A 27397-nucleotide genomic window follows, 5' to 3' on the forward strand; every position below is an offset into this window, starting at 1 on the left:
ACGGAAACCCGACTGAGATGGATGTAATAGGCTATGTTGTTCGATATAGGCCGTGAGTTGTTTATTCATAAGTTTCTCACAAACTTTGGCAACACCTGGCAATAATGAAATGGGCCGGTAGTTGGAAAGGGTCTGGGGATCCAGCATAGGTTTTTTTATAAGAGGGACCAGCATAGCCTGCTTCCACGGAGGAGGAACCGTGGCTGACCCTAAAGAGGTGTTAATCAACTGGTTCACCAAAGGATTAATAATGTGGGCCGTGCACGCCAACATTTTTGTAGGGCAAGGGTCTAACGGGGAGCCAGACTTTAAAGTAACCAAGGCAGCAAGAGACTCCTCAAAAGATATGGCAGAAAAGGAGGAGAAAGAAGTTTCAGATGGAGAGGGGTAATTGCCAGGGATTGTTGGGGCCTATGTCTAACTCCCTTGTATTGGTCGTGAGGTTGCAAGACGTGCATCCCCCATAGGAGTAGTGGCCCACTGGTCGTGGATGGTTCCATAGTGTCTGTTGTTCTTCTCCCCCAAGGGGCATCATCTTGGCGTGTACTAATTTGTCGCGTAAGCTTTTGTTTCGTCTGAAGACAAACAGAGGTGCTTCCCATTGTTTTCCTATGCTGTTTAAGATGTGCCAGTTAATTCGGATGATCTTCTGGACTGTGTTAGAGACAGGGGTGTATGTGGTATCACATACCAGTCTCTTGGTGTCCTCTTTTGTAACATCCTCTAGTAATGACACCCTATTGTTGTTTCTTGCTCTTTTTCTTGCTTTTCTCACCACCCTTTCTGGATAATGACATTCCAGGAGCTTTGTCTCCAGTTGTTCTGCTTGTGCCTCAAAAGTTTCAGTATTCGAACAGTTCCTTCGAACTCGGAGAAACTGACCCACCGGGAGATTTTGTCTCAAGGCCTTCGGGTGGTAGCTCTCATAGAGGAGTAAACTGTTTTTATCCGTGATTTTGTTATGTACCTTTGTTATGATACCTTCACTGGTGAGGGAGATATCCAGATCTAGAAATACTGCATGATCCTTGCTAATGGCGGTAGTGTGAACATGAGGTGCTCATCCTTGATGTTTACCCATTGGACAAACTTCGTTGCTTCTTCCTCCGTCCCGTTCCACACGATGAGCACGTTGTCTATGTAGCGCTTCCATATTTTCAGATGTTTGAAGAATGGGTTGTTCCGGTTGAGGATATGATCATCCTACAATTGTTGGACATAGAGGCATGCCATGCTGGGGGCAAAGGTGCTTCCCATGGATGTTCCTGCGATTTGGTGATAGATCACATCTTCAAATTCAAAAAGGTTCTCCGTGAGGGCTGGTTCAGCACATTCCAAAACAAATTGTTGGGGAGTGATGAATTCCCAATCCATGTTCAGGATGATGTGTTCCAAGACCTCCAATGTCCGTCTCTGTGGTATGCTAGTGTATAGCGCCTCTATGTCCATTGTTTTGAACAGGTCCCTGGTTGTGTCCACATCCAGATCTCGTAGCAGGCAGAGGACGTCCTTTGTGTTCCTAAGGTATGAGTGGGATTTTTGTACAATTGGTCTAAGGAACCAGTCGCAAAACTGCGAAAGAGGTTCCAGAGCTGACCCAATACCCGACACAATGGGTATTCCAGGTGGAGGCATCCAATTTTTGTGCATTTTTGGGAGTGTTTAGAACCTGGGCATCGTGGGATTCCCACTGACGAGAAATTCCGCCTCCTGTTTAGTGATCCAATTGTTATTAATGGCCTCTTCCACCGTGTTCTTGATTTTGTCCATAAGTGGGCCTGTAGGGTCGTTCCGATGTATAGCATAGCTGACCGTATCTGAGAGTAATCTTTTGCATTCCTCTCGGTACATCTCTTGGTCCATAACAACAATGGCACCCCCTTTGTCTGCAGGCTTGATGACAAGATTGTGGTTATTTTTCAAACCCTGGAGTGCTGTTCGTTCCTTTCTGGTGAGATTCTGGAACCCTTTGGTGGTTTGAAAGTTAATTTCCTCAATCTCCTTGAGTACAGCTTGTTCAAAGGCTTGTATATGGCAGGGGATGGTTTGGGTAGATGGTTGAAAGGTTGATTTCTTCCTCAATCCCGTGGATCTCTTGTCTTCAGTATCGTCCTTGGTATCTTCGCAATCACATTGGTTAGGGGACAATTATTTCCCCATATGCCGTCCTCTGATTTTAATATCATATAGTTACCAGTCATATTAAAACCCATAATTTGATAACTATAATGATGTTTACCTTCACTCACTTTCTCACGGTCCCCCACTTAGTTTAGAAGTGCATCCCTGTCGTCCAGGTGTATGCCCGCCCTCTGTCAAACCAAGTTTTTAGAGGGCGAGGACTGGTCTATGATGAAGCATGACACCTGGTGGTGTGCTAGACCAGTCCGTAACATTTTGTGAGATACCTACACTCACAATTCAATCATAATTTCACAGTGGTCACTATACTAGGAGCAGCTCTTATTGTGGTTAACAAATCTTTAACTTAGCCACTAGCATCCATTGCCTCGTTCTCCTCACATTCTTTTACCAGATGAAGTGAAAACGTAGAACACCTTGTCCAGTGTGTTTATGGTAAAGTGCTTCTATGCATTATTTTTCCATGCACAGCATTCAGATGGGCATTGCCGCTTCTATAATAATGTTAATGTTTGTAAATATTTTTATTTTTGACAAATCCTGGTCTAGATTTACTCATCTTTAGCGCCGTCGCTCATGTGGCGGAAATGAAAGGGTAGTTAAGCTTTTGCATAAAAAAAGATGTTTACATTGAATATTGTCGGGATTGCGACTGTAAATTGCTGTGCATCATGTATTGCCAACCCGATGGCAATTCAAGGACAGTGGTTGTAATAGGGTGGGCACTGTGCAAAGAAAGTAGCACTTAATATGCAATGCTAGCTCCACATTAAACAGGTGTATAAAATGGTCATGTGATTGTCTGCAAGTGGATGTGTGTACTGGAGGATGTGCCCCAAGAACCTTTGCATTGAAGCATTTGCATTGCAGTACAAACCTAAATCATGTTTAGCTTTGCGTAAAAACAGCAGGGCTTATTTACAAGCCACTTGCGCCACCGGTGCGTCACTTTTTGCGATGCACAGCTGGCGCAACCTCCTGCCCCATATTTACAAGGACATGTAAAGCCACCCCTGTCCTTGTAAATATAACCCCTTCTCACGCAACACTTTGCGTGAAAGGGGCAGGACCTGGGTGTTGCTGTGGGTGTTCCCAGGCAACACCCGTGTATTCTGCTGCATTTCCAGATTTACAAGAATTCGTAAACCTGGAAATGCGTCATAATGCTATGCCACCCCAGAGGTGGCGTAGCGAGGCGCAGCGAGGAGAAATGTTTACATTTCTCCTCGTTTTATCTTCTTTCTAGGGGTGCTGCATGCTGCATCACACAGAGGAAGAGGAAAACACCTCTTTTTATTTTTTGTTGTTATTGTTTTTGTGCAGGAAGGTACCCTTTCCTGCACAGAAACAGTACACCCACAATGCAGGCACCATTGTACCATGGCGCAATGGTGCCTGCGTGGCGCATGGCAGCCAATTGTGCGCCTGCACAGGGGAATGCACAGGGATGCATCATATTGTTGTAAATATGACGCATCCCTGTGCTTTGAAAGTGCCGTAGCGTGGCACTGCCAAAGGGCTTGCGGTGCTGCGCTGCAGCACTTTCTTGTAAATAAGGCCCGATTTTTAGGACAAGTGTGGCTAATGACCTTAAGAGTTCTCAAGTCATAGTAAATATGACAATTCACAACTTTTTGCTGTTCATGCAGTGCATGACTAGAAATGTCCATACAGCACTGCACATTTCCTCACAGCCTGCACCACACAATGCTTGTTATATATTGGCTTCTGTTTCTCCTCAGTGATATTGTGTTTTAAAATGCACCATGTTAATGTCTTGGTAAAAACACACTAGCCGGAGAAATCTCCTATCACTCTTTCCAAAGGTGGGATTTGCCTATTGAATTGTATTGTAGTTGCATTTACATAACATTCCATATTCCTAATGAGGCATCAAAGCAATTTTGGAGTTGCTTGGGTCTGCTCGATTGAAGGGTATGGGCTTGTAATGTGGCCTGTTTAGGAGTTGTTTTGATGTGCCTGATGACCACAGCTGCAGTTTTGTTGTGTTTTATGCGATTGTGCCTGTGCCAGTAGTGGAGCGAAAAGACGTGACATGGGACACAGAAGCTTATCATGCATTGTTGTGTTGTGAAGGTTATCGAAATGCACTTCACATGGCCTCACACATGATTGTCAGTGGCTGCTCCTATTATGCCACTATCTGGGCAAATCGGTGAGGCAGCCCTGGGGTGCAGGGGGAGAGGGAGAATAAAAAAAATTAAAACTTACCTACAGTCTGACGCCTGCCACCTCTACAGATGATGCTCACCCAGCATGAGAGAAGCGTAGGGATTGGGCGGAGCAGGCTGGTTGCATGCTCCGGCAGGGACTGATAGCCTTTGCTCTTGAGCCCTGCCGATATCTCCAAGCAATAGCCTGGAGATATCCAAATGTGCATCTTTATTTGGTCATCCTAAAATGGCCAGCCAAACCTACATGTGCCCTGGCAGTGCCCTGAGCCCACCATTCCTCCTGCTCCTGATGGCCCGCCCTCAAGACTCGGCGGGGGCTCTGGAGTAAAATAAAATGATAATAAAGCAGTTTTAATAACTGCTTTATTATCATTTTATTTTAGATGTGTCTGCTGGTTCCAGCAGTGGGGTGATGCTCCTTCTCCATAACGGAGGAGCGGCCCCTGGTGAGAGATGGCTGCGTATGTGGTCATACCTATTATCATTGTGTTAGATCTGATTCCAGTTCTAGGGTGGATGTGAGCTTGAGCTCTGTGCATTCTATACGTCCGGTCAGCACAGGTCCTATCGCTTGCTCTGATCCTTCATCAACAGTTTGGGAACAGCCAGATCTTCACTCCCTTCCCTAAGTCCCTGTGGTCTTGAATGCTTCTTGTCTCTTGCCTATGCCTTAATTTTGCAGCTTCTATGATGAAGGAGATTTCACTGAGGAGTTCCTTTTTGTGAGGTTTGACAGTCAGCAGAGGTTCTGTCCTGAAAATGTCTTTGTTGATGGACTTGGGTGGACCATAGTAGAGATCCTTGACTGAGGACCATCTGATTAATGGTGGCCAGTAAAGTGCTTGGAAGGCTTTTCGAATGGAGTCATGTATGTAAATATAGGATTTCTGTTGCTGGAGCACTTTAGATTATTTGCAGTCTTGTGTTACATTATAGGCCATTTATACAGCACACGTTCACCATAAGGTCTCTTGGCGCTAGGGTAACCAGAGGCAGCAACTGAAATTCAAGTTAAACGAAGGCATGTTGGATTAACCAGGTTATTAGAAGTTTCCTGAAGCTTGCATAGTTAGAAAATGATCTAATGTCCGGATGGAGAGAGTTCCAGCAGTGAGGAGCCAGGAAAGAAAACTGGCCCCTCCAAGTCTTTTCTTCTTAAATCTTGGCACCAAAAGTAATCTTAAGCAGCGATTTGGAGTGTAGCGCTGGATTCTGGATGACACAAAAGCAGGACTTTTGCCATGGATAGCCTTGAAAACATCAATGAAGCAAGGTACAGAATCCTGAAGAAGGCCTAGCCGAAATGCGTTGGTTTTCAACATATGTTACCAGTCTCTGCATATTTAGGGGCATATCATCAACGAGGCGATAAAAAATTATCGCCGCTTTTGCGTCCGTTTTCGGATGAAAATCGGCGATAATTTTATCGCGTAATCAGCAAGGTCACGCTATCGCGCGAAACCTTGCATTAGCGCCTGTATTCTGAACGCCCAGTTTTGCATTTCTAATGAGATGCAAAGTGGGCGTCCCTGCCCTGACATAACTGGAGAAATGTCGCTAAGCGACATTTCTCCAATTATCAATGGGCATGCTAACCTGCAGAGCGACAAGCAAAGTAGCGATAACCTCTGTTATCGCTACTTTCCTTACGCCTGCTTCAGGACTGACTTAGCCATGATATCCTATGTAAGGTGGATATCATGGCTAAGTATGCCTTGCTCTATCATCAAGCTATCGCCAAACTTCTTGAGATTATCGCTGGATTTCCGGCGATAATCTCACATTTGGCAGTTAGCGCTTGGAATTTTATCGCTTTTGAGATAAGCGTTGCTAATAGCACGCTATCTCAGCGATACAATTCCACGTTACCCGGCTATAATTATCCTAGCGCTAAGTGCGTTTAACGATAATTATCGCCGGTCCTTGATGATATGCCCCTTTTCTTAATACATTTCATTTTGCATAACGTAAATAATTTAATACTATGCAAATAAAACACTGTCAGACTATAAATTATCAATCACATTGAATCTGTAAGCTGTAACAGTGAATGAACATGTTTATTGTATTGATTTTTTGAAGAATATGTAAATTTCTGGTTCAAATCAACTGCATTGACTGTCCGTATGTATATGTACATGTGGTTCTAATTCTAACTATATCATTGGGATTGTATATCTATTTTTCTATTCGTGATTTCTATATGTAAAATATATATTTTTTTACCTAATAATACAAAAAGAATAACATAAAATAAAATATTCATTCAAACTACACATTTGTTATGATATTTATAACTGTATAATGTGAATGTATATCTAGAGTTTATATGCCCTTCTGTAGTAACTACCACTGTGCCCGGTGGTTGTTGCTTTTCAAAATAGCCTTGAAAACAGTACAAGCTGTTTTAACAACAGTTCTCTGAGCTACTGGAAGCCAATGAAGCTTTTTCATTAGATGCTTAATGTGGCACGATCGGGTTGACAGAAGACCAGCCGAGCAGCCTGATACAAAGAGTTGGGTGCCTACGTATAGTAGCCCAGATGCATAGTCTACATGAGATATGACAAGGGCAATGGTAAGCTGTAGCTTCTGTGGGAAAACTAGATGTAGGAAGAAGTGTCAATGGCTTTGCATAGTGTAGAAAGTGCTTCTAGTGACTAGGTCCACTTGGGGCACCAATCATAGCCTGGAGTCAATGAAAACTCCATGATTTCTTACTTCAGTCGATCGATGTCACTGGCAGTGGTGAGTTCTTGGGCACAGATGGATATAGGCTGGTACCTCTTCCATTCTTCAGAAGTTAGGCTCTTGGTGTTGGACCAGTTATGTTAAGGTATCTCCTCTCCATCCATTGGCTGACCACTCTGAGGCAATGATCTAGTCCTGGCTTTAGAGTGAGTTTAGTGTTATTGGCATAGTTGTATCAGATTAGGTTGCAGGGTTTGATGTGGTCCAGAAGCCGTGTAAAATAGGTTTCAAAGAGGAGTTGTGAAATGATTATGCCTTGAAGTACATAAAAAGTGGGAGTGAAAGGAAGTGATGTAAACAGTGGTAGTGAGTAGATGCTAATTCCGTCAGGTGTTAACAGGCGATCCAATCTTGGATGGTTTCTTGGATTCTAAGTTTCTTTTGCTTCTGAAGGAAGAATTTGAGGAGGACTGACAAAGTCAGTGGAACGGTCCAGTTATACAATTGACATATGTACTTTAAAATACATAACTTGGCTATTTTTTTTCCCAAAAACCTCTTGAGGATAAACCTCTCAAACATCCCTTTAAAGGACTGGATGTGCCTATTCCCCTCACCCAATCACTGACAAGGAGACTGAGGCCCGAATTATACAGTTACCAACTTTGGTGGCACTTATACTACATTGGCAAAAGGAGTAGTAGGTTATGGGTGCTCCTTGCATCTGTCTGCCAGACAGGTCATTAAGAGGGATTTTTTTATTCTATCCTTAATGTTACAGATGAGATTCTAGAGACGATTAGAAAAGCACACAAACTGCAGAAGATTGACAGTGATAATATGATTGGATAAAATGTTCCATCTGTGGTGTGTGTTGCTATCAATGTAGGACTCACAGCAGGGAGAAGTGAAAGGAGAGCAGCCCAGAAAGAGTCAGAGCATTCAATGTTGTGCTGTGTAATCCGTCATCTGTGCAGCTCTAATCTACGGCGTCTGTGGTCCCCCAAGTTTCCTTATTGGCTGGTTTTAAGCCAGAACCTTCACGTCTTGAATGATCACTTGAAAACTGGTGCTGGCATGAGTGGTCGGAGCAGTGAGTATTTGAAGGGTAGATTGTGTCGGTGGAATATGACGTCATGGGTGAGCGACCAATGGGTATGGCAGCCACAATACTGACGTTTTAATATCAACCGTCACAGGTATCAACTCTACAGTATCAACTACTAACATATCGTCAAGTTACGTATATTTTCAGGTAGAAGAGACATTCATATTTATAATTTATTCATATTTATGCTTAACCTGCACTTATTTTTTACCTCTGTATCATAACATGCAGCATATAACATGTAACCCTACAGTGGGATGTTGCCCGAGGGCCCTCAAAAACTTGCATCGCGGGGTATTGACAGGACCGGGAAAATAACTCCCCTCCGGGCAATGATAATGCTCCTTACCTGACGCCCTACGTAAGCGGAATACACATTGCAAGTACGTCAATAACGTGCTGCAGGCTTGACGGTGAAGAAAAGGGAGCAAAAACCCCTCATAGGTTAAGATTTTACCTTGACATTATTTTGAGCTCTATGGAAAGGACATCAAAGGTGTCTCTCCTCTGCTCCCGCCTGATGCGCCGCAAAACAAGAAAACAGCGAGCCTTCCATTTTCATTATGAGATGCAGCCGCAGCGACTTAATAACGGAGCCGCAATTCATGTCCTGTTCCATGGCTTCACTTCTACAAATCACGGCGCCTCCGCTTAATCTCCATTTGATACCCGCCATCATCATAAAAAGTGACACGTTATAGACACCGTGTTAAATGTACTATTTCGGATGCTTATTGTTATTCCACATGCTTATTCATTGCTGCGGATTACATTTGAATCAGTGTCAGCCCGACTTGAGCGATGATTTCAGACAGACTCCCTTCCTCTCCCGCGCCGGTGGCTGGCGGCGGTGTACCCTCAAGGACCTTGAAAAGAACAGAAGGGAGAAAAGGAGGGAAAGAACTTGGTCTGCAATTTTATTCGGTGAAGACTTTTTGCTGCATGATTGGACTCCAGAGCTCTCCTAGCGACTGCAGCTCAATTTATGTAATAACCTGTCTGGTCGCGGCTAAGTGTGGCGGGAGGTGTCTGCAGGCAGCCAGGAAAAAAACACACATCTGCAGAAGCCCCGAGGCAGCGCCAGCGCCTGCTTTAGTGAGAGAAGTACCTCTAGGAGGAGAAAAGATCAAAGGATTCACGAGGGAGGCAGACAAGACAATGCTCCCTAGTAAATCCCTAGTCCAAACAGCTAGACAAAGAGCTGCTCCACACTGATTTATGTAAATATTTCTGAAGCACGGGCTCGCCATGGGGATGCAAAGTGATGTACAAAGAATATAAAAGAAACAGTATAACAAGAGAGCAGGCATATGCAGAAGAGCACAGGTAAAGCTCCAGAGACAGAGGAGAATTGAGGTGAGTCTTTGAGGACTACTGCGGTGGTAGTAGAGCGGGATCGCGTGAATACCAAGTGGTAGAGACATCCAGATTCAGGAAATAGACTGATGTCTCCTTTTGCTATTTTTATGATTAATCTCAGGTCCAAGTTTAGGAGAATCCAGCCACTGAAAGCTTGTCATCTAGGCAAACAGGTTGTTGTACAAAGATGTCGCCATAAGTACTGCAAGCAACTTTTAAAGGGCTTTTTTGATCCTTGTGGGTGTCATTGGAAAGAATTGAGGAGTGGGGTAATATAGTCAAACTCCATCCCCCGGGGCTCCTTCAAGGCATGGAGTGAAGGGAAGCTTTTAGTGGGATTAGAGATCATTCAGGTAGAGCAACTAATAGTGCACCCCCAACAATGTAGGAGATTAACACTACTTGAACTTTTGTCATCAATGTGTATACTGGTGTTAATGATTTCATTTTCCAGATGAGGTGAAGTTGTTAGTAATGTTAGTTCAGTTAGCAGTGTGGGTGATAAGAATAACTGTCCAGTCTGAAGCCCATAGACTTTGCTAGCCAGCTGACAGCTTCTAATATCAGAATCACTAATGCATTCAAGTAGAAAACACATAGGTAATATCAGAAGTACTTTTTAGAGCACTCAACCTGCATCCTAACCCACTTCCAGGACCCTTAACACCGACACCATCCATAAACCTAAGACGCAAAATGAAGGAAAACGCTTCATTTTTCTCAACTGAAACTTCTTACCCATGATTACTTTTACCACAATAAATCACAACTGCACACTCGCACTATGCAAAACACTACCTCAAAGCTGCCTGCATACATCAACTATATACATCACAATCGTCTCAACAAGCCAACTCTGGTAACTCACTACTATTGGTCCGATTTAGAGTTTGGCTTAGGCTGTAGTGTCCATTGGGATGGCGAAGGACATTACCTCCACCATCCGAGGGTACTCGCCTAACAGATTAAGAGATGACACCCACCCAGTGGTTATCTGTGCAAATTGAAAGGAACCGCCGTTCCTTTCAATGTGCTAAATGTTTGGTGGACAACCTTTGTAGATTTTGATGGCCGTACACCAAAGGTTTACAAAGTTTTTGTTTTTCAGAAATAAACTCCCAAAGTGGGAGTTTGTGTCTGAAAACCAAACAACTAATGACCCTCTACTCCCTGCTTGTCCTCTCCCAGGTGTAACTGTCATAATTTTTACCTGTCCATCACCTCCATTTGTTCATGGTGGTGATGAACAGGAAAAAAGGAATTAAACATTCAAACCTTAAATAGGGCGGACACTGTAATGTCCTTCCTCCAAATCCCCATACTCCATCATGCCATCTGAGGATGTAGTCTGTCTAAGGAGCCAATGGGTGCGCAGTCGTTGGAAGACTTAAAGTCTGCCCACCTCTAAATGAGGGGGCAGACTGAGGGATTGGCGGACAGGGTACTTTCTGCCAAACTCTAAATCAGGTCTAATTCTTCTTGAGCATAAAAGTGACTTTACAGACAATGTTGAATGTATAAGGCAGTCAGGTGTCTACATCTTTAAACTATCACATTTGTCTCCCAAACCAACAGCCTGCATCCTCCAGCCCTCTCGACTATCTTGTTTCAAAGCGACTTCTGTTCTAAATCCCTCCCCAAGCCACCGGCTCCTACCTACACACCTTCAACTCCATCGAAATTGCCTTTTGACCAGTGTGTGATTAATGTGCAATAGTAGACAAATATGTTTGTTCTAATATCTTACTCATTATTGAAACTTGATTTTGAGATGACTTGAGGCCTGTATTCCCTGATACAAGCCCATCAGGCTATCATAATATTACACAGAACCAAGAAGGCAATCACAGTTAATCTTGCTGTTTATTCAAGGAATCGAGAACACAAAAACTGAAGATAGGAAAATATCATGGTTAAGATCACCACCAATCAGATGCAATCCTGCTCTGCTCACTCATTGCTACTACTGTACGGGCCAACATTAAACAATGGATGATTCACATATGCTCTTCTGGAGGACATATCAGAAATATGTATCAAATATTCTGACCTTTGCATCCTCAGCAACTTGAACATTTAGGTTGTCAAACAGAAAATGCCTCAAGCAAGCAGCAACAGAATAAGTTTGGAAGTGCACAATTTCTGTCAGCTCATCCCCGGAATTACACTTACAGCAGGACAAATGCTGGAGACTTTTTGCAGTTATCCAGCATCTGCATGATTTCAGGGAGTAACCCTGTTCCCTGAAATGATCATCTGTCTTTTATGATACCTCATCAAGACCTATGAGCAAGTCTCTTTCGTATTCAACAATTTACAGACAATGAAACAAACTCAACAAGAAATACCTACAAGTTCACTTGTAGAGATTATCAGGGGGATTATTCTGTTGAATCGTTTATTGATTAATTAACACAATTTTTATAAACAGTTAAAAATTGTGTAAATTAATCAATAAACAATTCAAAAGAATAATCCACCTGATAATCTCTACATATCTAAATGAAGAATTAAAAAAGATAAACACAACTATGATCTCTTCAATGCCAAAGGTACAAATCAAGAATCCAACGAGAGAAAGTGTACTTTCAAAGACACATGAGGATGCATAAATCTGGATCACTGACACAATATCGGAAGCAACATCGTGATACAAAAACATTGTGACAAAGATATCGATTACATAAATATCGTCTCCTTTTACTTGTAATGGTTAGTACAAAAATATAAAAAAAAATATAGTTTCATATTAATATCGTTAAAAAACATACAAAAAGATCCTTTGTAACATATATAGTTTAAAATAGTAAGGGCCTGATTACGATGTTGGTTGGATGCCGGCTTTCCGACCGACATCAACAGTTTCAATTCCGACCACCTGATTACAATCTAGGTAGTCGGAATTGAAACCGGCCGGTCATTCCAGCCCGACTTCCCGCTGGCCAGTCAGAGCCGGCAAGTAATCCCTTTACAACGGCGTTTCCGCTGTCGGGATTATGATGTTGGTTTCTGACAGGCTTTCCATGTCGGGCTTTCTGGCATTGAAAGCCTGTCGGAGAGTGTCTCTGGGGGCCCTAGCAGGCCCCCTTTTCCTCCACCGCTTCCAGCTGGGGGTCGAGGGGGCACCTATGGTGTCCCCCTGTTAATCCCTGCACCATGTGGCAGGCACCTTGAGCTGCCTGCCAAGCGGTGCAGGGATTAGCAGAATCTACAATTTCTACAATTTTCTCTATGGGAGCTTGTGCTACAGCCGGTTTACGGCCGCAGCAAAGCTCCCACAGAGAAATGGGAGTATGCGACCGCACCATGTGCGGTCACATTGTAATACTGCAGTCTGGACCGCTGACAGGAGGTCAGTCGATCTCGAGTCCGCGATGATGTCCGACATCATAATCAGGGCCATAATCGTAAATATTCAATATATAGCATGAATATAATGTGCATTAAATATCTTGAAATAATACTTAATACTATATATAAATACATACACATCTATACACATATATGTGTGTGTGTGTTTATATAATTATATTTAATGTGACACTATTATTAAACATATATTTTACTATATATTATGTTTTTGGGGTTATTTTGTTATTTATTTATTACCATAAAAAGCATATATCAATTTCATTTTTTTTTAAATTGATTTATTGATTACTTATTTAACTTCCCACACTATACCCCCACAAACCTAGCAGCTGAAACTTAAAATACAACTAAAACAAATAAGTATAACACAATTTACATAATTGATAATCAATTAACTAATTAATTAATAACTATTTTTTAATTCATTAATACTTAATTACCGTGCCACCCTATACCCCTATAAAAATAGCAACCTGCAACTAAAATATAACTAAAACAAATCATCATTACATAGTGAACATAATTAATTATCAATTAAAGAATACAAATTAAACAATTGATAATTTATTATTACTTAATTAATGTCCTACACTATATCTCTACAAACCCAACAGCCTACGCCTAAAATATAACTAATATATAAAGTTGTTAAGCAATTTGCATGATTAATACTTAATTAAATAGTTAATGATAAATTAATAATCAATTGTTAATTATTACTTAACTAACTTCCCACTCTATACCCCTAAAACCCCAGCAGCCCACACCCGAAATATAGCAAAAAAAGATTATGATTGCACAGTTTACAACATTAATAATTAATTAAATATTAATAGTAAATTAATAATTAATGGTTAATTACTTATTACTTAATTAACTTCCTACCCTATACCCCTACAAACCTAGCAACCTGCTATGGCACTATAAATTACTATTAATTGAATTAAAAAATGTAAATTACTTAAAATTGCAAACTATATTTAAAAATATTATCAACAATTATAGAAACAAAATAGCACATAAAATTAATATATAAATTAAAACACATTAAGATAATGAAAAAACAATATATTTTTCAACTACGTTATTGAAAACGATATTAGCAACGATATTCTTAACAACGGGATTGCACCCTTGAAAAAAATCAATATTCTTGACAACAATATTTCTCCACCACAATATTTTTGTATCATGATATTGCCTCAAACACAAGAAGTATGTGACCTAATGGCAGACCAGTTTGTCTCTGTAGCTAAAACATTGATGCTCTAGGTACTAGACAAAACAGGCCCCTAGTCGAACAACAGTTTAAAGGAATCACTCAAAATAGGAAATCTCTGACTCTAACTTCATTCCAGCACCTATTCCACGTAGAATTCCATTACCTGGAAAAAGCCTGGGGTATGTGGCACATCATGGAATCCATGACCCCAACAAATCTTCAAAAATACACTACGATTAACTTCAAGTACAATACCTACATTCAACATAATCTCAACTCATTCACTATGGGCACATTTGCAGTGGAACTCAAGATATCATACATTTGACCACTCATTAAGAAAAGCAATCTTGGCAAAGGAGATCCAGACAACTATAGACCACACCAAGATGGACAGTTTCTCTGTAAAGTATTGGAAAAGCAGTGTTCTCCCAGATCTTAAATGTCGCAAAAGAGAACATGCTACTAAATCATCAACAAACAGTCTTCCACCCACGAAGATGTATTCAATCTCCACTGATCTTCATCTAGGGTGATCTGAAAATGGTATTTTCTAATTTCCAATAAAAGCTTTGTTGCAAACTGAGGAAATGTGAATCATTTTTACATAAACGACACCTGCATGACCCTTTTATGGTTGTATGACAGAAGCACGCATGGCCGAACCACACTGCCTCCACAACGCGGTACCAACAACAAATGAGTCTTAACCACTCATTTGTTTACCATGCATGCCTTTCAAATGAATTTCGTTATAAAGGCATGTTTGCTAAAGGGATATGCGTGGTGAATTACCACTACCCCGGCCCCCCTCCCAAAGCCCTAAATTCCTATCCCCCTACCTCGCCCCCCTGCCCTGAGCCCTAAAACCAACCCAGCCCTGCCCTTAATACTACCACTTTCCCTCCCCTGTCCTGAGGCCTAAACCCCTGCCCCCTACCAAAAACTACCCTGCCCTCAGCCCCCCATCCTGAGCCCTAAAATGTACCCCAGCGCTACCCTTAAAACTACCACTACCCCTTCCCCGCCCTGAGGCCTGATATCCTGCCCCCTTTAAAAAAAAACTACACCGACCCCCCATGGACGCCTAAAATCGTCTCCCATCTCTAAAAACTACACCCGCAAACCTGGCCCCAGCCCTTAAAACTACCCGACCCGAACTACCTGCCCTGAGCCCTAAAACCCTGGCCCCCTTTATAAAGACTGCCTGACCCCCCCCGCCCTGAACCCTAAAACCAACCTCCACCACTAAATATTACCCCCAAACCTGGCCCCAGTCCTTACAACTACCGGACCTTCCCCTTGCCCTGAGCCCTAAAACCCTGCCCCCTTCCAAAAGATAACCCCAACACCCCCGCCCTGAAGCATAAAACCAAATCCCACCCCTAAAATCTACACCCACAATCCCGGCCCTAGCCCCACTTACCCGTCTGCATCCAGAGCTTCTTGTTCCGACGCTTCCCCTTCTCCCCACCCATCTGGACACTAGACTGCTAGTTACCTTAACCATGCATATGCGTGCTTAAGGCAGATGCACTGTTCAGGCAAGCGTTGCTAAGCTGGCCGGGAAATGTCAAGCATGGCTCAGCCCACGTTGTGAAGGACGTTTCTCCCCATGGTTGTATGACAGAAGCATGGATTGCTGAACCACTCGTGTCTCTAAAACGCAGTCCCAACAATGAATGCGTCTTAACCACGCATTCCTTTTACCACGCTTGCCTTTACAGCAAATTTCATTTGAAAGGCATGCTTGCTAAAGGGATATGTGTGGTAAATTACCACTACCCGACTCCTCCTTCCTGCCCTAAGACCTAAAATCATTTCCCCCTACCTCCACCCCTCCTGCCATGAGCCCTAAAACTGACCTCGCCAAGCCCTTAAACCTACCCTTTCCCCTCCCCCTGGCCTGAAGCTTAAAACCCTGCCCCTTACCAAAAACTACCCAGATCATAGCCCCCCCCACCCTGAGCCCTAAAACGTACCCCTCTGCTGCCCTTGAAACTACCCCTTCCCCCGCCCAGAGGTGCAAAACCCTCCCCCCTTTAAAACATCTACCCAACCCCCCGCTCTGAGCCCTTAAACCAACCTCCACCCCTAAAATCTCCCCCAAACCCGGTCCTAGCCCTTAAAACTACCCCGACCCACATCCTGAGCCCTAAACCCTGCCTCCCTTCCAAAAACTACCCCAACCTCCCACCCTCAGCCCTAAAACTGACCTACATCCCTAGAAACTTCCCCCCAAACCCGGCCCCAGCCCCACTTACCTGTATGCGTCTGTAGCTTTCTGTTCAGATACTTCCTCTTCCTCTCTCTGCCCATCCGAACACTATACCGATATCTGCTTTAACCATACTCGTGGTTAAGGCAGATGCGTGGTTCATGCAAGAGTTGTTACGCTTGCGGGGAAAAAGGCCCGCATGGCGCAGCCCGCCTTGTAAAGGGCGTTTCCCCACTTGGTTGTATGACAGAAGCACACATGGCTGAACCACTCATGACTCTACAACACGGTCCCAACAGCGAATGCGTATTAACCACGCATTCCTTTACCACGCCTGCCGTTACCATGCACGCCCCTACAATGAATTTCATTGTATAAGCATGTGTCCTAAAGGGAGATACATGGTAAATTACCACTACCCCGACAACCCCTCCTTACCCTAAGCCCTAAAATCCTATCCCTCTACCTACCCCCCCACAATGAGCCCTAAAACTGACCCCGCCCTGCCGTTAAAACTACCCTTTCCCTCCCGCCGCCCTGAGGCCTAAAACCTTGCTCCCTATTAAAACTACCTCTACCCCATCCCCCAGCTGCCCTGAGCCATAAAACTTACCCCGCGCTGCCCTTAAAATTACCCCTACCTCTTCCCCACCCTGAGGTTAAAATCCCTGTCCCTCTTTAAAAAAAAGACCCACCCCCCAACTCTGAGCCTTTAAACCGACTCCCACCCCTAAACCCTCCCCCCAAATCCAGCCCCACCCCTTAAAACTACCCCCTCCACCCTGAGACCTAAAACCCTGCTCCCTTTCAAAAGAATGCCCTACCCCCCTGAACCCCAAAACTGACCCCATGACTAAAAACTACCCCCCAAGCACGGCCTCAGACCTTACAACTACCCCCACCCATCCCCCCCGCCCTGAGCCCTAAAACCCTGACCCCTTCCAAAAAACGGCCCCCATCCTTAAAAAATCTACAACACCCCCCCCCCCCCAAACTCAGCCCCAACTCAACTTAACCTGTCCGCAACCGGAGCTTCCTGTTCCGACGCATGCTCTTTTTCTTCCTGCTCATCCAGACACAAGACTGCTATCTGTCTTAAGGCAGATGCGGCATGCGTTACGCAGCCTGCATTCTAAAGCCTGTTTCCCCCACTTGCATGTACAACATATACGATGTATTGTTAGCACATTAATTTAAGCATGAATTACAAACGTGGTTGAAGGGCCACAAGATACTGAGTGGCTGGGCGGCATACATGTCCTGCACCGTGGGCTGATCTCCTACATTGACGGGGCTCACACCAGCAGCAGCATGCACGCTTGTATCCGCTGGCTCCATCATGTTGCACTGAATGAGTATAAGCCAACTATTTAAGCACTAATTATAATAGATGGGTTCCGTGGTTGATTGAGTGATGGGTATACTTTAGCCTTTTCTCTACACGGGTGCACAATGAGTAGGGTGACCAGATTCTCAAAACAAAAAAACGGGGACGGGTCATAGACATAGAAGTAGGACTATGGTTTGCAGTAACAATCGACACAAAAGTAGGACTATTTGATAGCTGTCATAGACATAGAAAAAGGACTACAATGACAGCTCCCTCCACAGACCGAGATGAAGCATTACAGACAACATATCCACGGTCTTTTATTGGCACCCTTCTCCTTTACACAGCAGCATTAGTACTTTTTATTACATTTACACTTTTAAGGACTATAGCCTAACAATGAGCCACTGCACCGCATTTCAAATGAGGAGCTGATCTCTGAGAAGCCTGAATCTCTTGGCTTTTGCTGCTGCTCTGCATTAGTGTCCATTCTGAGCGCCTTCCAGTTGGGTTGCTCCCTGACCCATCTAGAGAGCTGATTGGTTATTTGGTTGCATGCTTTGTGTTTGCTGCCTAAGAAGTTTTCTCTCTATCAGGTGTTGGGATCTCGATGGTTTCGAGCACTGTTTGCCTTTGTTGACTCTCGGCTGCTTTTTTATGATGGATCATCTGTCTGTGTGTACCTCCAAATCTGCTTATGTGCCAAGCCTCCTTGCCTGTTTGTATCTAGACTTCCTCTCCCCTCGAACACTCTTTATATTTGTGTAGAGTTCTGAGAGGTGGCCGACCTGTTCTTAACATGGTTACAGTCAGATATCTAGTCTTAAAGCACAGAGCAAGGCACACACTCCTGAGAAAAAACACACGTAACACACATATATTCTCAAGACTGGTACAGCTAGTTACACCACCCTAAAACACACAACCAGACGTTTATACCTTAGACACTCAGACACACCTGTCTAGATGTGTTTTAAAGACTTAGAACAAGGTACACTTTCCAAATAAACACACATCTGTCACGTCTATTAGTAACACAGGTGCACCAAAAATAGCTTTCTAACAAACACAGGGGAATATTTACAAGTCCCTATCACCACAGGAGTGTCACTTTTTACAACACTATTGTGACAATAGGGGCTTTGCCTTCATCACAAGGCGGCGTTAAGCCACACTAGGTGGCTTAAAGCCGCCTTGTAAATAAGACACCCTTTCACGCTGGGGTGGGCGATGGGTGTTGTGGTGGGCGTTCCGCCACAACACCCATTGACTTTGACACTGCCCATATTTACATGGGTGGCGTAAATATGGGCAGTGTCAAAATTAAGACCAGGGAAAACCTGGTCTTAACATGGCGAAACGAGGTGAAATGCTTTACTTCTCCTCGTTTTTGCTGTTTCTATGTGTGCTGCATTGTGCACCACACAGAAACAGCAACAAGCCATGAACGGTTGTTTATGTGCAGCAAGGTGTCCCTTCCTGCACATAAACAATCATTAAAAAATTACGATTTAGAACTTCTATGTGCGCTGCACTAAGCAACACACTCAGGAGTTACAAATCGCCATTTGTGATTGTGTGCAGGAAGGGACACCTTCCTGCACATAAACAATCATTCCCCCCAAAGCAGGCACCCTTCCACTGTGGTGCAAGAGTGCCTGCGTTGGTGCTAGGCAACTTAATTTAGTGCCAGCGCTAGGGGAAACGCAGGGGAGTGCCATATCTTTGTAAATACGTTCATTCCTGCATTTTCAGAATGGCGGAGACTGGCGTTAGCAAGTTTTGCTTAATGCCACGCTCCGTCATTCTGTTGTACATATGCCCCACAGAGGCCAAAGAAAAATAAGCGTAATGAGCACACATTCTTAAGACAAACAGAGACATACACATGTTACTAACACCCACACCTATTACATACACTCGCAAAACAAGAGATTACTTTCAAAAAGATCCCCACACACAAGGAAAATGGAAGGAGCATTGCTTCTCTCCTATTGATACACACAGTCTTTCCCTTTCAGCCTTCGTATTCCCCCTTCCCTGTGTGGATAGTTTGTTCGTTTCAGAATTTTTTTAGGCGTGTGCAAACACACACACAAAACCCTTGTACAGCCATATGTTAAATGTATTCCCATGTCAGACACACACATAGGCTCATATACTACATATACACAAACTGCTTGCAAACACAGCCAAAGATTACACCTAAACTCCCTTCCGGCTGTAGCCTATAGTCAGACTCACCGACAGGCTTACTCAGTGTTTCTCCGCATCTGCAGTAGTGGTTTTGGTTGAAGAGCCCATTCACAGGTGCTCCTACACATTTTCTGCAATCTTTCTTTCAACTTTTTGACATGGCTTCATGTTCACCCTGAAAATAGACTGTTTAAGTATAATGGTGTGCGATACCCAGTGGAGAGTCACGTGTTTTCCGACTCTTTGTGGTAGATTGGGAATATGAACCTTTTTTAAGCAGGTTGTGCAAGTAACGGAAGAATTAGGTGCATGCGTCTAGTTATCAGTTGTGCCAAGAAATATTTCACAATGCAAGAATGTTAATGATCAAGTGGTTCCCAAAAATAGTCACAGTTTGTGTCCTTAAAGAATACTAAGTGCTGCAGTAGAGAATGGGGAGTTGGGGGACAGCCGACAGGGGAGGTCTGTCCCCGGGAAAATTTGGGCTTGGTACCGTCCTACCACTGTACGAGGAGTTGGGCTATATCTGGTGGGGTGAGCAGCAGGGATGGGACAAGAAGCAAGGTTTGGGTTATCAGCCTCCATTTTAGATCTAGGTGGCATTGTGGCTGGTAGCTGGTTAGAGGTGATTTTATTTGGGGTCAGGGCCAGGTTGGGGGACCAAGCAGCAAAGTAAGTGCAGCGACATGTAAGAGCCTCACATTGCAGAGGCTCTCAGACTGCTCAGGGCAGTTGAGAGAGAAGACATGCTAGCGGTCAGGGCGGAGCCATGCCTTAGGCGTGGAAGCAGGCCCAGGCTGGTGATGAGACCCTTGTACGGTGTGGCAACAGCGGTGCTTGCCTGCTTGACGCCTTGTGCCAAATAAAATGGGTGAGTATCCCAAGGGTAGGGCGGGTAGGGACCCAAGAATCTTTGGTGTGATGGGCAATGGAGAATCTGGAACTGGAGATGCAGAGTGAGGGACAGAAGCCTCTGTGGGTATGTTGGGCATCAGGGACAGGGTTGGGATTTGAGTGAAAAATGTCCCTTCATAGCCGGCATAGGCCAGAGGTGAAGGGCTACAGCAGATGGTAGTAGGGTCTGGAGAGCAGGACTGGGTGGGGCAATGCGACCACCATCAGAGGGGGTGGGGTTAGAGAGGCCACAACAGTCCACAGATAGTTCAAGCCATGTTGGACTAGAGTGATGGGGCAGAGTCAGAAGGGGGGATGAAGGGGCACAGATGGGGATGGTCATATTTGTGGCCCTGTTTGCCCCCAAGGAGACAAGTGCTAAAACGGTGCAGGTTTACACAAGAAAGGGCAGGGGTGCGGTGGCAGACTCACACCTCCAGGGTAGTCGATGTAGGGGGAGTCAGAGACATGTTGCAGCAGGTTGGTGGGAGGAGGGTAGAAGGGAGCAAGGGGAAGGAAGAAGGTGAGGTTGTTTGGGGCAGTTCAGTGGGTGAGGTGCACACACAGAAGGGGGAAGTGGGTGTGACTACAGGTTGGTCGGATAGTCTGGGAAGACAGAGGGGTAGCTTTTATCACACTGGGCCTTGTGGATCATTCATTTGTAGATTAAACAGCAGCAGCAGACCCCGGTAGAGTGTGCTGTGGTTCCACCACCCCTGGAGGAAGTGAGGGTTTGGTCCAGTGTGGCTAGCAAATGGAGGTGAAGGACAGCAACACATCGGTGGAGAGAACGTCTTGTGTGGCCTCTTCTGGGCACGTGAGTGGCATGTCCAGTGTGGCCTCCAGGAACACGTTGAAGCAAGTGGTGCTGCAGGAGAGGTGGGACTTACCTTTTGCTGAGGAGGTAGTGCTGAGTAGAAGTGGCTTGTGTGCTAGTCAGGGGGAAATGAATGACACATTATCATTGGATTTTGATGAGCAGGAAGTTGTGTGGGGGAGTAGGTGGACTGTGACATCGGTGGAACGGTGTGGGTTTGTGCAGAGCACCAGTGTGACAGTCGGGGGTCGGGGGTAGGGGGGCGTACAAATGAGGTCTCAGTTTTTTACAGGAGAAGGAGAGACAAAAATCACAAACAAAAGCAAGGATGGACAGCATAGAGCTGGTGGGATGGCAAGTTTTGGTTCACACGCCGATTGTGAAGCCAGGTAAGCAGGTCAAGGAGGTGGTGCAGCCTGTCATGGTGTCTACAAGTGTGGATGCAGGGGAAGGGGAAGTGTTGAGAAGTTGAGTCCAGTTACTGAAAGGGGCATACCTGGCAGACCGCAGCATTAAGATAGAAGACAGCAGGGAGGCAGCATGTAAAGCAGTGGAAGGGTAGCTTACAAATTCTTCAGGGGAAAGGGGACAGGTTAGAAAAGGGACCATCAGGCTGTACGGGGACAAGAAGAGAGAGGGGGACATATCGACCCAGGGGGAGAAAGATGTTTATAAGAAGGAGAGCAAAGTGTTCAGAATGAATAAACTGCCTTTTAATTTCGATAAGAAAACCAATGGGCACACATCTGATGGCTTCCATAAAAGAGAAAATTTGGAAAGGTGAAAACATGGAGGTATACAAACTGTTGCATAGGTAGGTCAGCGGGAAGGAAGTATAGAAGGAAGAGGAATACGAACCGGGTAAGCACTCAAAGGTTCCGGGAACTCTTGAAAACTGGACGACTGCTTTCCATATATATGCCAGTGTGTACTATGAGAAGTTCCCGAGAAGTGTGTAGCTTTGTTCAAATATATGAACATGTTCAGAAAAGCACATATCATGTTTGGTGGGGGTATGCTTGGGTGCGGTATGATGAGGAATTCCGTGAAAGGCTATTAGAGGATGCCAACAGCAAATGGGGGAACTAGACAACGATCTGTATCTCCACTCGATAAGACCTACCTGGCTGGAACCAACAGTCTTCATGGTGAGCGATTTGTCCCTTACTTATCTGCCCTTTCAGGGTCACCCCACCCAAGGCGAGGGATGGAATTCCCTGTCAGAGGTCAGACAGAGCGAGGGACCTTCATCAAAAGATTTTGCAGCAGAGAATACTGTAAATTCCATCATGAATGCTCACAATGTTCAGGAAGGTACCCCCTAATCCACTGTGGAGGACAAGCTGGGGAATCCACAGGTTTTTGCGGAGCAGTGGCCATAACAGCAGCTGCTGAGGAATTGGGGTAGAGGTACGCAAGGAGCTGTGGGAAAGGTCTCATATGGCAGTTAAGGTGCACTGATTGGTGTATTGGTTACAATGGTCAGTGTCAGGGTGTCAGAGATTAGTTTATTAGACAATTAATACCACAAACGTTCTTTAGTGTACATGAACATGCAGCTAATAAATCAATTATAAACACAATAAAAATAACATTCAATAAAAAACCAGCTCTCCTTATCTAGAATGCCTCTGTTGTTGTGAGCCCAGGCATCTATCACTTATCAAAGACAAGAATGCCTCCCTGCACTGGGCTACCTAGGAGCTGCCCCATAATGCCAGAAGGCACATAAGGTGCCAAGTGGATTCCATTTGAGCAATATCTTGACTAAGCTAGCCAGTCAAGTAAACCCATAAAAATAACAAGATGCTTGGCGTGGCTTTTATAAGATAACTGAAGCCCGCACAGTGGGGATTAGAAAATCCTAGGGGTGCATAAAGTGCCTGGTGCAAACCATAAGCGTTGTCATAAATATGCTGGCTGCTCAAACAAGTGCATAAAGTGGCCAAGTGCTTATACGGTGACTAAAGTGTATGTAATTACAATTGTATTGGGCAAGCAAGACAGTCAGTTGCTGCTAGGAGGGTTTACCAGCGAATCTCAGCAGAGCGACATGGGATCACGGTATTGGCGGTGGGAAGGCAACTTTAAATCTGCAAACAAACATCCCCAGGTGGTACAAGAAAAATTGGACAAGGAAATTCGAGAGGGTAGGATGGCGGTCAGTTTGGAGATTGGCCATAGAATAGCTTGATTGTGTCACCGATTGGGTGGTCTCGAAAAAAGAAAGAGGTCAATTCCGGCTCATTTATGCCCGGAAGGACAGTCTGTGAATGAATTCATATCTGATGAATTATCAACAGTATCTAACTCCTCTGTGAATGTGGCCATTTATTTGGTCAGCAGAGCAGGCGCATGGGCAAAATGCGACATCAAGTCAGCTTTTCACCTGCTGCCGGTCCACCCCACCCATTTTGAGCTGTTGGGGATTCACCTCGGGGGTAGATGGTATGTTGACAAAGCCTTCCCCACAGGATGCTCAGTTTCAAATGCCCTGTTCAAAAAATTCAGTTTGTTTCAACAATGGCTGTTTACATTTGTGACTGGCTGCAGGAAAGTGACACATTACCTGGATGACTTTTTCTTTGTGGGACAAACTAGCTCCATGGACTGCAAGCAGATGCTGGACAGTTTTCTGGAAGTAATGGAGGACTTAGGGGTTTCCTTGGCGGAGGAAAAGACGGTGGGCACTAGCAAGCTTCTGACATTTTTGGGGATTCAAATTGACACACAGAGAATGGAGGCACGTTTGCAGGAAGATAAAAAGTGGGCTATGCTCGAGTTCATTGGCAGAATTTTGGCAGAGAAAAACGTCATGGTGAGAGAGGTGCAATTGTTGTTGGGTTATCTGAACTTTGCATGCCGAGTGGTGCATGCAGGAAGGACATTTTGTATTGGCTTGGACCTTGCTCTATCTGAATTGTCTATGCCACAACAGAGGGTGAGGTTTAAGGCGGGGGTTAAAGGAGGATCTGAGAATGCAGAGGGGCGTTCACTAACAGTTTACTGGCATATCCATGACAGGAATGGGAGATGAGCTGGAGTGGAAGATTTAAATATTCTCAGACACAGCTGGTGGCTTGGGATTTGGTCTTTACTGGCAAGGGCATTGGTATGCGGAGCAGTGGAAAGAGGGTTGGCAGCATGGAGGGAGGAACACTGGTTTCTTGGAGTTCTTCCACTGCTAGTGGCCATAAATGTTTGGGATAATAAGGTTGCCAACAAAATAGTTTTGTTCAATGTGGATAACTTGGCAGTAGTGCACATTTGAACAAGCGGTCAGCCAGGGACATGCATGTATTGAAATTGTTGAGAGTGCATGTTTGGGCTTGGCTATGATGAAAAATTTTATTTAAAGCACGACAGGCATCAGGGATGAATAATGACATGGCAGATGAATTGTTCTGTTCCCAGTGGTCGAGGTTCCGTGGGCTAGCTTTGGGAGCAGACAGGGTCAAGATGTGATGCTGTAGTAGTTGTGGCAGATTGGCGTAAGAGAATGCTGCAGTTGGTAGCAAGGTCGCTGGCTCTGGCCACAAAAAGGGCATGCGGGCAGGCATGGAGAGAGTTTGTGGGTTCAAGAGCTAAATGAAGAAACTATAGCATAGAGGAGTGGATGAGAAGGGAGGAAGTGGTACATTTCATCATGGGTATGATTGAGAAAAGATGGACTAAGGTGATGATTGATGGTCAAATTTCAGGTGTGGCATTTATGGGTAAGATGCTGTGGGGTTACATGCCATCAGCGGGCGAATCGGTGTCAAAACTGTTGGAAGGTTGGGTGAGGGAAAAAGATGACAGGTGGTAGATGAGGAGGACCTTGGGGTGGTAAAGTGTTTATTGCTTTGCCACAAGTGTGACAGGATACCATTGAATGTATGTTGTTCTCTTGCCTGTTGAGTTGCATGTTCTTTGGGGCCACAAAAGCAAGAAGGAGATTTTCCGTGTGCTGCGTGAAGGGGGCATGCATAGACATATACCCAGGGAAGTCAAAGACAGATCAAAGAGGGAGAGACAGTGTTGTGTGGCTGAAGGCATACCCTACTGTAGGTTTTGCCCAGTGAATTGGTACAAGAGATTACAGGGTTAAGAGGGACCGGGGAAGGGGAGGTGTTTCGGCACCAGGGTGGTTGAAACGTGACAACCTTCCAACTGCTGGCTGTGCTTCAGAACTCAAATGGTGATGGGCTTCCCTGCATCGGAGTTTGGAACATATTCATTTAGGATATGGGCAACTGCGGAGGCAGGTAGACGGGGATGGGATGAGGACAGATAATGCAATTGGGGAGATGGTCGTCAGAATGCTACAAGTGGTATGTGCAGCGAAAGGAGACTCTCAGTGAATAATACGTGATTGTTCTGCTATTTCATTAAAGGTGCTGTTCATCGTCAAGCGGAGCGGACTTGACTATATGGGTTCTAGGACACTTGTTCTTCAAGTTGGCCGAGAGGCAAGTGAGAGGGAGATGGCATGGGATGGTGTTGGGGCTACAGGCGCATCGGCTGAGAGTGAGTTGGCAAGTAAGAGGAGGGATGCCCTGGAAAGCATTGCTGCCACAGTTGAATGGCATGTTAGGGAGAGAAGGTTGTCCCAACCTATTGTTCATCCATTTGGGGGAAAACGATCTGGTGAAAGTGAAACGGCTAGCATGGATCAAGGCAATGAAAATTGATTTAAGGGAGATTAAACGCAAGGGGAAAGACACATACATATTATGGATTGAGTTTTTCCCTAGAAGAGTAGGGATGGGATGGTTAGGCCAACTGCTATTGACAAGGCAAGATGAAAACTGAAGAGGGAACTGAGGAGGTTTTGCAGAGAGCAGGGTGTGGGGTGAGTGGTCCACTCTGAGTTAAAGTTTGATGTGGCGCATTTCTTTTGAGAAGATGGGGTCCAGCTGTCAGTCTTAGTTATGGATTTGTATTTGATGCAATTGAGAGACGCAGTCAATGGTATTGGGCATTAAATTGTGGTTGTTGTAAGATGCAGAAGTAGGAAGGGAGGTGGCAGCATCGTTGAAGAAAGTGGAGAGACAGTGGGTGGCAGAAAAACTTGATGAGGAGTTTTTCTGTGTGGTGGTTGGATCAGAAGTTTTTTCCTTGTATTCAAGCAGTTTTATTGTTGTTGGGGTGGGGTCAGCAGTTTGAAAGTATGGGGGAACTAAGTAGCGCCTGCAGTAGGCAGGAAATTGTAATGCTTTTGCCCAGGATATATAAAGATGGTGATGTGCATCTGTCGCAAAAAAAGTGGCCTTTTTTACACATTTACAAAGCTTCAGTTGTCGGTCTGTCCCTATAGCCCAATGGGGCTTGAGGGACAGCCGACAGGGGAGGTCTGTCCCTAGGGCAAATGTGAGCTTGGTACAGTCCTACGACTGTATGCAGTGTTGGACTATATCTGGTATGGTGAGGCGGGAAGGAGGGGGCAAGAAGTGAGGTTTAGGCTACCAGCCACCATTTTGGATCTAAGTGTCACGGTGGGTAGTAGCAGGTCAGGGAGGGATTTTTATTTGGACCCGCCGTGTATTTGCCCAGTATTCTCCAGTGACCGGTGTAAAGGTTTAAACTGAGTAGGTCTTTGTCTGCTTGATATTGTCCAGTAATCAGTGTAAAATATTACACAAAGTAGGTCTTCGTCTGCCAGGTATTCTCCAGCAACTAGTGTAAAGGGTTACACATAGTAGGTCTCTCTCAGCCCAATATTCTCAAGTAACCGTCTACTTGACTGGCTCCACTACCGGTGTTACCTTCTCTACATTTGAACCTGTTTCTCTGCCAGACTCCCTGACTGCCTTATCTTGCCTTATATCTGGCTCCCCGCATGATCCATGCCCTGCTAGACTTATGGCCACT

This window comes from Triturus cristatus, chromosome 7 (assembly GCF_964204655.1).
Source record: "Triturus cristatus chromosome 7, aTriCri1.1, whole genome shotgun sequence".
Lineage (NCBI taxonomy): Eukaryota > Metazoa > Chordata > Amphibia > Caudata > Salamandridae > Triturus > Triturus cristatus.